This window comes from Lemur catta, chromosome X (genome assembly GCF_020740605.2).
Source record: "Lemur catta isolate mLemCat1 chromosome X, mLemCat1.pri, whole genome shotgun sequence".
Lineage (NCBI taxonomy): Eukaryota > Metazoa > Chordata > Mammalia > Primates > Lemuridae > Lemur > Lemur catta.
This window is the reverse complement of record NC_059155.1, coordinates 53,501,841-53,509,576: the sequence shown is the minus strand read 5'-3', so window position 1 is coordinate 53,509,576 and position 7,736 is coordinate 53,501,841. Positions and strand designations below refer to the sequence as shown.

The 7,736-nt window shown below is 41.8% G+C and overlaps 1 long non-coding RNA gene across 1 annotated transcript; it reads left to right on the top strand.

Moving 5' to 3' along the window:
- Positions 1-659: 659 nt before the first annotated feature.
- Positions 660-7,076, top strand: LOC123628405. Its single transcript, XR_006731627.1, has 2 exons — positions 660-832; positions 6,822-7,076. It is a non-coding gene; the product is annotated as an uncharacterized LOC123628405 (long non-coding RNA).
- Positions 7,077-7,736: the final 660 nt, after the last annotated feature.

Below are 7,736 nucleotides of genomic sequence, written 5' to 3'. Positions count from 1 at the left end.
GGAACTCCTGCCTGGGTGCCCCTTCCCAGATCGGCACCCTGGCTCCACGGCAGGGGACGAGTCTCCGAAACGGAGGGCAGGCAGGGGCATGCCGCCGTGGCTTCCTCTGGCAGGCTCCAGGAACTGCCAGGCAGCAATGGCCCCGCCCCCAGGACCCCAGAACTCCTGCGTCCCCGGGGAGGAAAGGGGCCTGCGGGCCCGCTGTGGCCCCACACAGGGGCACCCCGTCCTCCCCACCAAGGAGACCAGAGTCAGCGGCCCCCAGTCTCTGCAGTCAGTGGTCAGCGACTTCCCCTAGGCCCACCCCAAAATGGCTGACAGGGAAGCCCCGCCCCCCCGCTTCCCGGGGCTGCCGGGTCTGGGGGCTGCCCCTCCGCGCCGCCGGTTTTCTCCCAGGGCCCCTAGAGCGCCTGCTTCCTCAGCGGGTGCCGCTGGGGGGCACAGCTCGTTCTAGGCCTCTGACCCCGGGGTGGGGGAATCCCTGGCTTGGGCAGAGTCCACGGAGCCCAGCACATCCTTGCTGATCCCTGCGCAGGGCAGAAGCAGAAGCCCAGCTTGGCTCCCTTGCAGCCTGGGGTTTTCAGAAACACTTTCCGCTGGATCGCACTGTGACTCCAGAAATGGCACTCACTCTCTTCCCCGCCGCCCCACCCCCACCCCGCCCCCACAGCCTTCCTCTCCCTCCTTTTCCTGCCAGAGAAACCGGCGGCCCAGGAGCACCCATCTCACCTTCCCTTCCACAAGGGCTCCTCACCAGCTTGGCCACTTTGAGGCAGACTTGCCAGAGCAGCCAGCCTCTCCCCTTCCTCCCTCCCTCTGGCTTCCTCTCTAGGTAGGGGGTGCCGGGTAACAGGGAGCGCAGTCTCTTGCTCCTGTGCGCTGCCCGTGCGCCTAAGTAGACAGCTCCCTCGTGGCCAGGGTGCCAAGGTGTGCATCCAAAGCGGCCAGGTCCAGCAGGGGCCCAGACGTCCTTGGCCCACCCTGCAGACCGACCGGGCTCAGGTCGGGTGCCAGGAGGGGGCGCCTCGGCCTCCCGCTACCTGCCTGCCTGGACCCCAGGCCCTCCTTCGCGCCCAGGGGTGGGCGATTCGGGATGGCATTCACAGGTGGCTCTCCCCGAGGGACACGTGGCTTGCTCCACGGAGCACAGTGCGCTCACTGGGGTGCAGCGGCTCCCCGGTTGGCCTCCTTTCGGGGTCTTTCCGGCCACGGGCATGGGTGGCCAGGCTCGGGGGCTTCAATTCGGCAGCGGCAGCGTGGCCCCGTGTCATGCCCAGCTTTGCTGGGCCCCCTCCGCGTTTTCGCCTTGGCGTGGGAGTGGAGGTTGAGGCCGGGGTGCCTTGGAGGGCGGGGGCGGGGGCTGGGTGGGATCGGATGCCTTGGTTTCACCCCTAGATGTCTCTGCTCCTCATCCTGATCTCTGGTGCTGGCCAACTCTTCGGCCAGGAAAATACATGCGATGGCGGTGGACAAATCATGCCCCCACTGTAGGTTGTGCAGGCAGACTCGCCAAAGCAGGCAGCCAGAGGGAGCGGGGCCTTGTGACGGAGCCCACTGGGATGCAAAGCCGCGGTCACCTTGCTATGAAGGTTTCCTACCCTCCCCCTGACCCTCCAGAGCCTGGAGAGTACTGCTGTCCGGACACTCTGAATGTGGTCTTCCTGCCCTTGTTAGGACAAGTCTACCCCGATGCGTGGGCCCCAAGCTGGCTGAGTGCCGTCGCTGGATGGGGCGTGGGGAGGGCGGCTTGTGTGCCCCCCCACATCCCCGTCAGCTCTTGTGCATGTCTCTACCCAGAGAGGGCCCCTGGATGGAACAAGAGCCTCCCACGTATCCACGGTGGTAGGGTGCTGGTTCTCTTCCTTTCACTTTCTTCTCTTAGCAGGACAAGCGTTCTGTGGAGAGAGCTCCCTCCTCTTCTTCTTCGTTATCGGGGATGCCCCTTTTTGCCAGCAGGCAGCCTTGATAGACGCTCTACACCTTTGCGCTTAATGGACCGGATATGATGGTCGTCTTTTGAGTCCCTCTCATTCTCCCGAAGGCTATCAGGGTTGACTCTCTGACAAGAAATATCGTCAGGAGCCCACCGCTCGCAGGATAATCCTGGCTTTCCATCCCTTCCAACTGTTCTTTTGGACCCCCTGCATGTCCAAGCACGAGCCAGTCGGGGCCTCTGCAAGTGGCACCCTGTCTCCATGTCTTTCGGTCCAATCATGGGATCACAGCAATGTGGACGTCAGCATGTATCCGCCGGAGATCTGGGCTGTTTGCACCTGCCCACCCCGCCTCACACAGGCAGACACCCTGGGAAACGTGCGGGCCGCTACGTACACTCACGCACTCATGCACACAGGGAGTCCGACAAGTACTGACATCAGTCCGCTGTTGGCACTGCCAGAACCATAATCACCAATGGACACACACACATGTGCAGACACAGTCGGGGGAAAACCCACACAGGCACAGACACATCGGCCCTTCACACACTCCCATAACACAGAGAGGTACGCACCTGCGGACAAAGCAGTAGTAACCGTGAGGAACATACCTTAGTAATGTAGCGTGAGATCCATGGTTAGCATTTCTGGCGGCATAGTTCCATCAAATGAAAACTCTGTGGCAATGAGGGTAGCTGATCAGCAGTGGTGCAGAAATTTTTCAGGTTTTAAAAAGATAGGTTGGTGAGTTTTCCTGGAGTGGAGCTGGAGAAGGAACTCCTGCCGGGCCCTTCATGTTTGTTCCTTCTCAGATTGACAGCCTGTCACCACATCTGTGAAAGTATCTGTGAAAGGAAGGGCAGGAACTTTGAGCAAAATGTAGTACTCTGTGTACTTTATAGTTCTGGAGGAGTAATCCTATTATGTATTCATCCTGTGCAATCATATTGGCCATTACGTTTTGTCCTTTCTGTGAGTTATTTCTCAGTGTTCTTAATTGGGCATACAATTTACCCCATATGTTCTTCCAACACTCAAGAAGTGCTATGGATTTTTACAAGTGGTGTTGGAATGTTGGGCACATTCTTCCACAGTGTAATATTCCAAGAAGTTTGTGAACTTTCAAATGGGAAAATAATCAGCACTGTTTGTTACTTGTTCGACTAATATGTATCTTTTCCTGATATGTTACCACAATGGCACATCTTGCACTTCCATAGTGACAGTGCAGAGAAAATTAATATAGGGATCCTGACAAACGTTTGTGCCAGTTCCAACTCTGAGTGGTAGATATCTGTCATTTTTTACATAGAATTTTAGTTTCTTACTTTCATAATTATTATTTTTGCCTTCTTCTGTTTGTTCTTCCACTTCCTTGTAGTATAAGATACATCATCATTTCTTTTGAAAATTTTTGATTTTTTAGACATTATTTAATGGTTTGTCTAAGTATCCAAGTATTTATCTTTTCTGATGGATCCAGACTGAGTTTTTGTTTTCATTCATTGAGTAGAAATGAGGCTGTTTAACTTGTACTTTTGTCCTAGAATACATTTCTGGTCACATCATTTTTTTGTTGTTTGTTTATTCAATTGTTATTTTTTCTTGTGTCTGTGCAGGCATAGAGGTTTGCTTTTATGGCAGCTTATCAGGTTATGTAAGAGTCTTAGTCTCTGTGTTAAACTTTAATATTATATATAAATAATGTTCTAGTAACCTCTTTATTTTTGATGGTTCATTTTTTTGGTATTATGTATTATCAGCCTTTTCTTGTTTACTGTTTAATTCATTGAAATCACTAACAACATCTTTTCCTGTGCTGATCACCTTAGAGCCAAGATAATATTGTTATGTATCCCTTCCTTTAGTTAGTCAAATCGGACAGTTATAGATACAATATCTGTTTTATTGTTATCAAAGCTATCAGGCAAGAATAATTTATTGTGCATTACATTTTAAAATATTTCTTTATTTTACATTGTACTTTTAAAATATGTTTTTCATATCTATAATTGTAGCCACATTGAGGAATATATTCTGAAAATAGTGATTAAATTAACATATGTCAACATAAAACTAAAATTTTATAATGTATATCACTTGATTTAGACACATTGTCCTCAGCCATCATGAATGTATGATAGCCATCAATAAAATCTTGACTCTTTTAAAAAACAGACATAATTAAATGAGAAGGAAGAAAATGCTGCATTTTAATTCAAAAGAATATCTGGAAATAAATTTCAAACATATTTAGCAAAGGTTAATTTCACTGATATAAAATGACTTCCTACAGAGATTACTTTAAAAGACAATTTCTTTTTCCACATGGAAGTATGAGAATATTATCATGTGAAAGGAAATATGGATGACTGAATTCTTACAAAATTGTTTACCTCCTTTTTAAATTATGTGAATACATAATTAGTCAGACATATATCCCATTTAATTCATCATTCTCAGAAATTTAAATATAATAGCAGGTTGTTCCCTTTGAGGTGCTTAATCTGTCTAATATATTGACAATGGGAAAATGGCTCACTGTAACTTTTAAGAGAATATTTTGCAAATTGTTTTACCCTCTTGTTCAGCAGACTGAGAATATACTTAGATATTTGTGAAAACATTTGGAAACAAGCTCAATTCTCTTCATTTAGAGAATTACTAACTAAATTGTGGTGCAATTTTGTACAGATATTTGCTAAAGCATTTAAATCTATATGGTTACTATGAGATATTATTAAATAAAATCATGTCAAATAATGTGTATAATACGAACAGATTTTTTGTAACCGTAAATGGAAAGCCTTGCATATTTGTAAGTATATCTGTTTATAATTCTGTGATTATGGAAAAAAATTGTGAATCATATACTCCATACTTTTACTATCTATTAACTTCCACAGATTGGGAAAGGTTTTTGTTGGAGGAGATTATTAATGGTATCTTTATACATTTTGTGTTGTTTCCTTGTTTCAGTGCCTATGTATTACTTTTCCAAATAGAACCTTTTTAAAATAAACATTCACACTTCTTTGTGAAGAATGACATTTTGGAGATATCTCAAAGAGCTAAAAATAGAAATACCATTTGACCCAGCAATCCCACTACCAGACATCTACCCAAAGGAAAAAAAAGACATTGTATAATAAAGACATCTGCACTCGAATGTTTATGGCAACACAATTCACAGTTGCTAAGATGTGGAAACAACCCAAGTGCCCATAAATACACGAGTGGATTAATAAAATATGGTATATGTATACCATGGAATACTACTCAACTACAAATAACAGTGGTGAACTAGCACCTCTTATATTATTATCCTGGATACAACTGGAGCCCATCCTTTGAAATAAAGTATCACAAAAATGGAAAAACAAACACCACATGTACTCGCCATCAAATTGTTACAAACTGATCAACACTAAGGTGCTCACATGGAAGTAATATTCATTGGGTGCTGGTCAGGTGGGAGGGGGGGTCATGAGGGTGGGTAATCTCACAACTAAATAGATGCAGTGTGCACTCTATGGAGGAAGGGCTAGCTTGTAGCCCTAGCTTTGGGGAGGCAAAGACATTATATGTAACCAAAATGTTTATAACCCCATAGTATTCTGAAATGAAAAAAATAAATAAAAATAAAACAAAACAAAAAATAAATAAATAAACTTAGAAGACAATTGATATACAGTATTGTAACATTGAAAATATATGCATAAATCATTAGTACTCATAATATGTAAAACACTCTTGCACATTAATACAAAACACAATCTGACAGAAAAATAGTCAAAGAACTGATGGCTCATAGAAAAAATATATAAATAGCCAATAATGCTTATAAATTTAGTGGACTTTACTATTAATCCTTGGTAATTGCCAGAATGAAAAGTTTCCATAATTCTCAGTTTTAGGAAGGATGCAGTGAAATATGTACTCTATGAAATTGTAAATTTTTAAAGCCTTTTAGCAGTATCAAAATTTTAATATTTGTATACTTTGACTTGTACTCCATTTGTGGAATGGATGGAAATAATCCTATATATGAACAAATTAACTTCATTGTTTATAATAAAGAGAATTTGCAAACATGCTAAATATTTTTCAACAGAAAGGATTTGATAAATTGTGCTGTAATGCAATGTAATGTGAAACATTAGAAATATTGGGGTAGATCTATTTTGGTATAGAAAATCATTAAGACTTTTTAAGTAGTTAAAAACAAATTGCAGAAGAGTATGTATGGATGATCTAATTTATATTACAGACTCCCAATCTAAAACACTGTATTACTGTAAGTACTATGTATGTGTACATTTAAATACCTAGACAGAATTGATACCTATGTTTTATTCTGGAAATAGGACTGAGGAATGGTAAAAGTTTGGTGGCAAGAAGACTTCTATGTTTTTTGAATTGTATACAGTTTGATTATATTCATGTATTACTAGTTTCATAAATAAATATAAATTTTCTAAATAATATAAGAATGTGCCAAAGGACAATGGGGGAATAATGGGCTTGATGAATTATGGAAGCCTAGTAAAACAAGAGTCACAGAGGTAGACTTGCCAGCACTTTTCTGGGGGAAATATGCCAAGGGTGATTAAAAATAATCTGTTCAACCTGATAGATAATGGATGCAGTCAAATCCATTAAGTGCCAAGCAAGATGCATGTTATCAGCATTCTATGACCTTGATTTAATGTTTATCAAGGCCTCTTCTAGAAATTTTTCTTCCCCAGTAACCTGATTCAAAGGGAAAGTAGTATGTTATCTGCTCAATAGGTATGTCTTACCTGTACAATAGATATATATACCTTACCTGTAACTGCATTTCTCATTATAAATTAATTGTCCTTCTCTTTCTGTATCTTTCAGTCATCTTATGATGTAATCAGAGTGATTTCACTTCCTGAATTTGGATGAATTCTAGGACATGCACAAGATCAGTTTGTAGACCTCTAAGATTGAAGATCCATGGCCTGGATCATGGTGAACTCACCAAAGCAAATAACGCCTGTGAGATGATCCTGCAGCAGTCAATCAGTGCTCTCTTTTGGTGACACCCAGTCCTTGATGTATAACTGTAAATTCCTATAAATCTATTAAGGTCCCAATAAATTTTGTCTCTAATTGTTGTATTAGATATCTGTGACTACTATCTAGTAAATTGTGAATTTTAAATAAATATTTTCTAAGAATTCCAAATATAAAATATTACTAAAATTGGTGTCAAAATATGACCTTTTTTCTACAAATGGTAATCCATTCATTGTAGTGTGAAAATATCATGAAAAGGGAGCAAGGGTAAAATCAGAAAAAGAATTAATTTCCCAGTGCATTTTCTGTACTTTACTCTCAGCTTTTCTATGGTATCTATATCCTGCAATTCTAATCCTCATCACGTAATCTGCTACATCTTAACAATTTTCCTAGTAAAGATGTTTGATGTGCTTTTTTAAATATAATTTTCTACTTTTCTTCTAAAATGCTCAGTATCAAATAAATAGGATATCCTATTTAAAAATATTAAAATTATGGAGAAAAAATATAAGGAGAATGGGAAAACTTCAGTCATCAACTTTCAATATTTCATGTAGTTCATTAATTGTTCAAAAATTAGAAATTTCTAGAAAAATTGCATATAGACCACAAAAATTTTCTGCCAGGGAGGTAGAAAAGAGAACTATTATCTTCTAAAGTCCAATAAAAGATAAATATATTTTTCTAAGCATATAGTGTATCTGAAAATGTCAGATAAACATGACACATATATTAAAATGTGAAATAATC